The 10,449-nt window shown below is 36.2% G+C and overlaps 1 long non-coding RNA gene across 1 annotated transcript; it reads left to right on the plus strand.

Moving 5' to 3' along the window:
* The first annotated feature begins 2,723 nt into the window (after positions 1-2,723).
* Positions 2,724-9,211, plus strand: LOC118598182. The gene is made up of 2 exons (XR_004947302.1): positions 2,724-2,957; positions 8,775-9,211. It is a non-coding gene; the product is annotated as an uncharacterized LOC118598182 (long non-coding RNA).
* The last annotated feature ends 1,238 nt before the right edge of the window (positions 9,212-10,449 follow it).

Here is a 10,449-nt window from a genome sequence, read left to right on the forward strand (position 1 = left end):
TTAGTCAAAGTGTTAGCGTGTTTCTAAAGTAGAAAAAAAAACCCAGTAGATAACAATTTGACCAAAAACGTTAGCATGTTGCTAAAATATGAGCTAAACACTCTAATTTAGCCATAAAAACCTCAGTAGATAACAAATTAGCCTAAAACGTTAGCATGTTGCTAAAATAGAAGCTACACACTAATTTAGCCATACAAACCTCTGTTGATAACAAATTAGCCACAAATGTTAGCATATTGTTAAAATAGAAGCAAATTCCAAAATTAGCCTAAGAACCCCCAGTAGATAACAAATTAGCCAGAAAATGTTAGCATGTTTCTAAAATAGAAGCTAAACACTGTAATTTAGCCTTAAAAAAACCCAGTTGATAACAAATTAGCCATAAATGTTAGCATATTGCTAAAATAGAAGCTAACTCTAAATTAGCCCCAAAAACCCCAGTAGATAACAAATTAGCCACAAACGTTAGCATATTGCTAAAATAGAAGCTAAACACTCTATTTTAACCATAAAAACCCGAGTAGATAACAATCAGCCAAAAATGTTAGCATGTTTGTAAAATAGAAACTAACTCTAAATTAGCCCAAAAAACCTCAGTAGATAACAAATTAGCCAAAAACGTTAGCATGTTGCTAAAATATGAGCTAAACACTCTAATTTAGCCATAAAAACCTTGTTGATAACAAATTAGCCAAAAATATTAGCATGTTGCTAAAATAGAAGCAAATTCCAAAATTAGCCTAAGAAACCCAAGTAGATAACAGTCAGCCAAAAATGTTAGCATGTTTCTAAAATAGAAGCTAACTCTAAATTAGCCCAAAAAACCTCAGTGGATAACAAATTAGCCAAAAACATTAGCATGTTGATAAAATAGAAGCTAAACACTCTAATTTAGCCTTAAAAAAACCTTGTTGATAACAAATTAGCCAAAAACGTTAGCATGTTGCTAAAATAGAAGCTAACTCTAAATTAGCCCAAAAAACCTCTGTTGATAACAAATTAGCCACAAACGTTAGCATCTTGCTAAAATAGAAGCTAACCCTAAATTAGCCCAAAAAACCTCAGTAGATACAAATTGGTAATCAATGTTAGCATGTTGCTCTAATATTAGGTAACCTCTATTTTTTTTTAATTACTATAAAAGATAAAAACATAGCCCATGAATATATTTAAATGCTTGTTGCTAATCTTTAAATTTTGAAATTCGAAGACTTTCTCATTCATTTCCTGTGGGGCATTTTTTACTGAATATTTCCAAGACTATAAAGTTTATGAATATCAAAACTACAAGCAGTAATGTCCTGAAGTTGCTGAAATCGCTGAAAGTGGAGCATCACTACAGTATTGATGTTTACTAAGCATTCACACAATTAACTGCAATTGTTTTTGTGAATTTGGCTAGAATTGCTGCTAAACCAAGAAAAATTTACATACTTTGGGTCGAAACAGCAAATGTGTAAAAAGGGAAAGAAAATCTGAATTTGAAAGTTGTATGTTAACATGTTTGGTCTATTGTCTTGTGTGAAAAAAATTCCAGAAAAGATGTAAATAGGGTGGAAAATTCAGAACCCAAAACATGCTATAGAATACTGGTGTCAAAACTTAGTATGTGATTAGGAAGAAGCGCAGAAATACTATATCTGTTTTAAGTTTTCAAGAGTTAATGAGAGCTAATTATGTTGCTAAATCAAAGTGTCTCTAGTCTGTACTTGTAAACTTTGTTAGGTTAGCTAACGCTTCTGGAAATCTTCCCTAAAAGCTGAGCTTTGGCATTTGTGGACTGCTGAAAACATGTCAAGCTTCAGGCTGATTTAGAACAACATAGAATATCACCTGTCAGAATATGGGTTAAAGGGAACTCTACTTCAAATACAAACACAGAAAAGGGTTTCTATGTTCTATCCAGCAAGTTCTATCTAGTTCCATGTATTTTTTTGTTTGTTTGTTTGTTTTAGAAAGAATCTTCTCACGCTATGAGTTTACTCTGATGTTTTTGGAACTGTAAGAAGCACAAAAAATGTAAATATGAAGTCAGAAAATGTCATTTTAGACCAGGGAAAGGAAGGTTGAATGTGAAGTATAGATAGATAGATAGATAGATAGATAGATAGATAGATAGATAGGGGACGGTCGGACTACCAAAGGAGACGTCGGCGTCTTTTTCCGGTCATGGAGCGGAAGGCTACGTGACATCAGGTTTTGGGAAATTTTGGTTATTGATTTTACAAAATATCTGTGGATCCAACAAACCTGCTGTACCAGATAGGATAACGGATGCTGAACCAATACCGTGTTAGGGTACAGATACCGTGTTAGGGTACAGATACAGGGTTAGGGTACCAGTACCATGTTAGGGTACAGATACAGGGTTAGGGTACAGATACAGGGTTAGGGTACAGATACAGGGTTAGGGTACAGATACCGTGTTAGGGTACAGATACAGGGTCAGGGTACAGATACCGTGTTAGGGTACAGATACAGGGTTAGGGTACCAGTACCGTGTTAGGGTACATATACAGGGTTAGGGTACAGATACAGGGTTAGGGTACTGATACCGTGTTAGGGTACATATACAGGGTTAGGGTACAGATACAGGGTTAGGGTACAGATACAGGGTTAGGGTACTGATACCGTGTTAGGGTACAGATACAGGGTTAGGGTACCAGTACCGTGTTAGGGTACAGATACAGGGTTAGGGTACCAGTACCGTGTTAGGGTATAGATACAGTACCGGTCTGTTTCCCGACGGTTGTGGACCCCTGATTACCGTATGCATTTTTTCCCCGTCTTTGGCTCGGTACCAAGCGTCCCTCGGACCGGTACCGGTTTGCAGCCAGAGGTTGGGGACCCGTGATTTACTGAGAACAGCCACCACTTCAAAAAAACGACGAGTTGGGAACACTTAAAATGTCAAAAAGTGATGGATACGGCCCCTAACCATACGTCCAGAGATGGAGGTGAGAGTGAATGGGTTGGTCACATGACTCATCTAATTTAAAAAAAAAAGGTTTTCATTGCAGTTTTGCTAAATATTAGAGCTGTGAACATTAACACATGCAAATAATCAAATTGAATCAATTCATTAATATGTATTAACGTAACTTAATCAAAGAAACTGTCCTTCATTTCACTCGTTAAATCCCGCTTATACCGCGGTCACTTACAAAAAAAAATAAATATTCAGTTACTTTTAGTACTTTATTCTTGCTATTTTTGTGGTTTAGATCACTTTTTCACTAGTTGATCTGTGGTCCAGTGCCATATTGTTCAAGTAAATTTCACCTGGTAAAACATTGTGATTAATCGCGATTAATCCCAACACAAAAGTGCGATTAATCCGATTTTTTTTGCAATCGATCGACAGCAGAAATTAAAATTAAATGTTCTAAATGTTGAGTTTCATGTGTGATTTCATGTTGTGATTTTTTACAGATAATAAGTTGTCAGAAAATACTGAATTAAAAAAAAAATTTATAGCGATTAATCGCGATTATTTTTGTCCAGGTTTGCGATTAATTAGTTAAAATTCTTTTAATCGATTTCCAAGCCTAGTAAATATTTTAATTTTCAAGAAGTGCAAAACTTTTTTCCAATAAATGCAAGATTTTTTTTTAATTATTGTGTTTCTATTTTGCAAAATCAGTTTCGCAAATTCAAATCACGCAATCTCATATTCACTGTAAACAGAGCTGCTGTCACTGGTACAACCAAATATAACAAACAAAAAAATTTAAAAAAATACGTTTTGCAACATCCACTGTAAAAAGTTAAATATTGGACCAATTTCTAAAAGATCTGTAACTTGCTACATTTATAAATATTAGTTTTTAATAAAAATAAGCACTTTAAATTTAACAAATAACAGAACTTTTGTTAATTGATCAAATATTTCACTTTTTTTAGTGTATCTATAAAACCTAATAGTCATTTGCACATTAATGATAAAAGTGTTCAGTTATTTTTTATATTTATGAAATTGTTATAAGACTAATTACTATGATTTTTAGTTTGCAGATTTCTTAAATGCATTTCAATATAAATAAATGCATTATGTAAATACATTTTTCAGCTATAAGTGAAGTTTTCCAATCTTATATTCTTCAATCCTGACACCTTTATAATTCCCAATAGGGAAAAAAAAGCCAAAATAACAAATACATTAAATACTTAAAGTTACTTTAATTACCGGTACTACGATGAGATTGCATTTTTACACAATTAAAATAAAGCTGTAAGTTCCCATGTTTGAAAAACTCTGGACACTGAGTGAAAAATGTCCCCTCCACCTTCAGAACCTCCGTAATGTTTTTCTACTTCCTTCGACCTCAAATATGCAGCCTGCGTCGGACCGTCACAGCAGCTCCCTGAGACCTCTGGTTGGGCTGCATAACTTGAGGCGGAGGCATGTGTATATTCCATAGATGCACAGCATGCTCTAAGTTTTGCCTTCACATCTCACGGCAATCTGTCAGGGAGCCACAAGCAGCAAGCCAACACACCAAAACAGGGGCTCCTTTCTCCTCAAAGTTTTTCGACCTAGATGAGTCACAGGGTAACTGGCACCGCTTGAAACAAGCATGTCGGCCCTTCGGTTCCTTGTGGCCGCAACTGAGGGGATAATAAGAGAGCTGGTGGGAACAAGGAGCCTTTCTGAACGTAACCTCGTCACAGACAGCTCTGCTATCAGCCTTGTATTTAAGTTAGATTAAATGCTGCAGTTAAAGTAGGCATCAACAGGATTTCTTTATGGAACCACAGCACAGAGCCAAGGGCTAAGAGTTTGGGGAGAAAAGGCCTTGTTTATAGAGCACAGAGGCCGACAATCTGTCCTAGTGGTAGCAGCGGAATGGTTTAGTCATGAGGTTATGCTAAACATGGGTGGAGATGCATAAACACGGTCTGTACATGGAAGGATATTTTCATATACAACTGGGAAAAAAATTCAGGAACATTTAACAAATGTTGTAAATAGGCAGATGTCTGAATTGGATTAAAGGCGGAAGGTTCAACCAATCAGTTGACCTCTCGTGAATGGTGTAACTTAAACAGCAAAATTCATTTCTTCAGCATGTCAGACTTTTGACATGGATTTTAGGGTGTATTGAGACTATAAAAATATGTCTACTTAATTTGGTCCAGATAGAGTCCTGAACTTTGTGTTTTGTCTGTATTCAGACCGACATTTGTGTTCCGAATCAAAGCTTGTAAACAAAACCACGAGACTAAAGTTCTCTTTCAACACTGAAACACTGATAAGTGTTTATGACATAATGATTGTCATTGTTGCGCCGTTACTGAGTTTACATCCCATAATTCCAGGCTATGGGAGCTAATTTGGTCCAGTTGTTCCACTCCGACAAACCGGACCAAAGTCTGATTGGAAACAAACCAAACCCATCTCGAAAGATGGGTCAGAGAGCAACACAGTCTCACTCCCAACTCGTCGTATGATTCGGACCCCCTCCTTCTTGACTTTTTAGGTGCCCCCAACTTGTCATTTTTTTGTCTTCTTGATGTACTGGCTGTTCCTATTAAATCAGGGGTTCTTAACCTGGTACTGGTCCAAGGGCCGCTTGGTACTGGGATAAACTGCATACGTCAATCAGGGGTCCCCAACCCTTAGGACACGCACTGGTACCAGTACACGAATTGGACCAGTACTCTAACCCAGTACCTTAACCGATATCAGTACTCTAACAATAACCTGGTACCAATTCCACATCCAGTACCACGTCCTGATGGTTGGGGACCCATGATTTAGTGGTAACAGCCAGTATGTCAAAAAACGACGAGTTGGGGACACCAAAAAGTGACGCGGAGGAGGTCAAACCATACGTCCATGTACTACACATTCTCAAACCCAAGTAGTCGCATTTTGACGCTTAGGGTTAGGGTACTGGTGCAGTCTATGTCCCGGTACCAGTTTTTAGTCTAGAGTTTGGGGAGAATTGATTTAATTAGAATAGCCAGAATGTCAAAGAACGATAAATTGGGGACACCGAAAACGCCAATTTTTGAATCGGATGGGTCTTTAGCCATGTGTTAAAATGTGACTACTTGGGAATTAGAATGTGTAGTCGAGAGCGGTCCCTCATCCCCAACCAGGGTCAACTTTAAACTTTAAATGTCCGGCAGCAAATTTGACGTGTCAAAACAAAGGCAGCAAATTTAAAGGTAGTGCTGCCACAAACGATTATTTTAATAGTCGACTAATCACAGATTATTTTTTCCAATAAGTCGACTAATCAAATCATGCGCAAAGTGGATGTAAAACACATCTTAATCATTAGCTTGAACTAACTAAAAACTAGATTTATAGCATTGTCTGTGATAATGCCAGTGTGAATGCTATAAGCTGAATTTGGTGAAGATGGTAGTGACGATAGCTGAAGATGCTGAAATTAGTTGTTGAAAACGCTAAAGCTGAAAGCCATCTGAAATATCAGTTAAATGCCAGATTAGCCTAAAAAAGAAGTTTAAGTTAGCCAAAACAGCTGACATGTGACTGAAATAATAGCTAAATAAAAAAAATAGCCTAAAAAACAAACAAAAAAAGCCTAAATTAGCAAAAACTGCTAGCATATAGCTGAAATATTAGCCAAACTCCAAAAGGAGCCTAAAAAAAACAAAAAAAGTTTAAATTAGCCAAACCGTTAGCATGTAGCTGAAATATTAGCCAAACTCCATAATAGCCTAAAAAAAAGCCTAAATTAGCCAAACCGCTAGCATGTAGCTGAAATATTAGCTAGATTCCTAAATAGCCAAAAAAAAAACTGGAAAAATCCTAAATTAGCCAAAACAGCTACCATGTAACTGAAATATTAGCTAAACTCCAAAATAGCCTAGAAAAGCCTAAATTAGCCAAAACCACTAGCATGTAGCTGAAATATTAGCTAAACTCCAAAATAGCCTAAAAAAACAGGAAAAATCCTAAATCAGCCAAAACCGTTAGCATGTAGCTGAAATATTAGCCAAATTCCAAAATAGCCAAAAAAAAAAAACAAAAAAGCTTAAATTAGCCAAAACAGCTACCATGTGACTGAAATATTAGCTAAACTCCAAAATAGCCTAGAAAAGCCTAAATTAGCCAAAACCGCTAGCATGTAGCTGAAATATTAGCTAAATTAAAAAGTAGCCTAGAAAACAAACAAACAAAAAAGCCTAAATTAGCCAAACCGCTAGCATGTAGCTGAAATATTAGCTAAACTCCAAAATAGCCTAAATAAACAGGAAAATCCTAAATTAGCCAAAACAGCTACCATGTAACTGAAATATTAGCTAAATTAAAAAGTAGCCTAAAAAACAAACAAACAAAAAAAGCCTAAACATTAGCTAAACTCAAAAATAGCTTAAAAAGCCTTCATAAATGCCAAAACAGTCAAAAAAGCTAGCGTAATGCCATTTTAACTTTCTACTTCACTACACTCTGACTCTATATAAAGTAACAATTATTCGACTATTAAATTAGTCGTCGACTATTTTAACAGTCGATTAGTCGTCGATTAGTCGACTCATCATGGCAGCCCTATTTAAAGGGGCCATACGGTGATTTCCTTAAGCCTTTCAGAGTAAACTAAATATGATCATATATTACATTTGGAACACTAAAAAACAAATAATTTATTAAATGTTAGCTATTTTTGTGAGTTTTCATTTATTACTTTTTGTGTGTAACTCTGCGAAGTGAGATCCGGTCGTTCTTGTCAGTAGGGGAGGGGCTGCTGCGGAGAGTGCAAGTTTTTAGAGAATGCGTGAATGGATCAAAATACCACTTTGGGGTTCTTTATAGTGAGGAATAAACTGCATAATAACCTTAGTTGGTTTTTCATAGTATAGTCACTTTAATGCTCAAATTGCAATTCATCTAACATGATGCAAATGACAGCTGGATCCAATGGTGACAATGAAGAGAAATGAATAAACAAATGAAGACTTCAGTCATCCGTGGGTTTGTGGCTCTGACAAAAGCCCAACTGGGAAATCAGCGGAGACGCCTTAAACGCCGTAATGCAGTCAAATTGTTTTCAGGTTTCCTATTGGTGGACAGTTTCCTTTCAAGGCTTTAAATACCCCACAGAAACATACGCTCTCCTAAAGCGATGGTCAGTCACTCCAAGTCTGGACATCGTTACAACGTTCCTCGCTTGACCCCTCGACCTGTGACCTGTGATCCCGGAGCGTCATTGCTTCGTGAGCCACCAAGGTGGGCAGGATGGAGGTCTAATCTGAGACAGGAAATCAGCGAGAAGGACCGGCGGAGCTTGATTGATATATGACTAAATGTAAAACTGGAGATCAAAGGACGGGGTTTGAAGAAGCTCAAGACGCTTTAAGTTTTTTTCTCTTTTTCGATCAGAAGCAGAAGTCGTGAAGTGTGAGGGAAGCGAAAGACCCAGAGGCGTCCGGCTGGTGCTCCCACTTGTGCTTTACACCTGATTAGTTACAGGAGGTTAACAGATGAATGCAGATTAAATGAAATGGAAAAGAAAGGGAGGAGAGAATTCCTCTTATTCTTATTAATAATCTCCAGTTATTTACTCTGAGTTTAAGTCATCAACTATTCCGCTCACCGTCCTTTACTTGAGTGTTAAAAACAAGCCCCACGTATTTAATCTTGACTTTTTTCTTTTTGACTTAATAAGCCGATTTAGCAGCTCCGAACTTGCTTGGAAAAACCTGTTTCTTTTGTGACCTCCGTGATGGATTGTTTCAATGCTTTTTAACCATCTTTCAAGCATTTTTCATCATAATATTACCCTTTTATCCCATTCAAGCTCTTGTTTGAAGAATGCCCCATACCAAGCAGAGCTGAGAGGCTGAGACGTGACCCGACAAGCAACAGGGTTCAAGGTGTCAGTCATCCAGAGAGAAGGACACCGGGATGGCAGCTTTGTGGCGGGAAGCGGAGGAGGACGCCATTCCGTGGGGTGGTTAGGGGGCTGTACGCACAAACCACAAGGATACAAAGCAAAGAGACAAGATGAGTTTTATTTTTAGAGTTCCTTTTAAACTAGATTTGAGAATTTACACTATAGGCTAGTTTTTTAAATATATATATATATATGTTGAAGAAAAGTCAATTTATGGACAAATCTGTAAAATAATATATGGAAAAGTGGTAAAAACAAAAAGACGTTAAGTTAATTTTATGACAGTAATGTAAATGTATGTATTTTCAAATACTATAACCTTAAGTAAAAAGAAAAAAAAATCTTCCCTTTAACGGTTTACTCAAAGGATTTAAAGTGTTAATGTTTTATGTATGACTGCAAACCAAAAGAATGACTTAGGACACACTCCTAGTTTCTCTCAAACTTCATTCCATTAATCACTGAAATAATTCCGGTCGTGTCGGCTCTTGTCTCGGACTCGAGACTGGCTGAGTCACGTTCGCTCAGAAGACTGTTAAATAAACAGTCTTAGCGCAACATTAGGATTGTTTATGTTCTCCTTTTAGTATTGTGTATTTAAACAGATTTTGTTCTTTTCATGGGTTTATAAATGTATATAATTGTATTTTTTGTGTTATGTTTGCATGAATGGTAAAAAAAGACTTTCTTTTTGTTTTTTTTGTAATGGATTTGTTACATTAGTGTGTGCAGGAAGATATGAAAAAAAGTTTGACCATTTTAAAGTCAGTAGAAGTGGTGCAAAAACTATTAAAAAAACTTTATTTATAAAGCACTATTATACATTTAAAAATAGTACAAAGAATAAATAGAAGAAAAAATCTTATATTACTTCTACAAATGCAGTTTAAATTGAGATTCTTAAACATAAGGCGATCACTTCTGGCAATTATTGATTTAAGAAAAGAGGAGTGGGGATAGGCTCCAGCACCTGTTCGCAACTACCACCAAACGATTTGTAGATTCTGTAAGATTTCTGAATTTTTTTGAAAATTGTTGGCGTGGTCGTGAATGTAGATGGCGTGCAGAATGGCCCACGTTTATGAATGAATTGAACTTTTTTTATATCCTATAATATAAATTCATCTGTTATGGCACCACAAAAAGTAAAAAAAAAAAATAAAACTCTATGAAATTTACCAAATACATAAATAATAAAAGTAATAAGTTAAAAAAAAAATTGGATACTGACAAGTAATATAGCATTTTAGCATTATACATATATATTATTATAAATCCCTGGCATGGTGTAGACGGCCGCTGTCCAGAGACATTTTCATACGGTCCAGTTTTATATAAGGTAATTCTGGTTGCCATGAAGTTATAAAACCATTACAAATATTGGATATTTGGCAAGTTTTCGGAGTAAAATGAGCATCTTTTTTACTAGTCTTTTACATTTTAAACATCCTGCCAAACCTGTCAGTTGCCTTCTGGGAAATGTTTGTCTCCATTTTTAAAAAGCACAGATAAACCTATCAGAGGTTTGAAGAGATGGGAGATCAAACCAGGACTGTCATAGCCAGAGTTGTTTATTCTG

This window comes from Oryzias melastigma, linkage group LG24, assembly GCF_002922805.2.
Source record: "Oryzias melastigma strain HK-1 linkage group LG24, ASM292280v2, whole genome shotgun sequence".
In the NCBI taxonomy this organism is placed as follows: domain Eukaryota; kingdom Metazoa; phylum Chordata; class Actinopteri; order Beloniformes; family Adrianichthyidae; genus Oryzias; species Oryzias melastigma.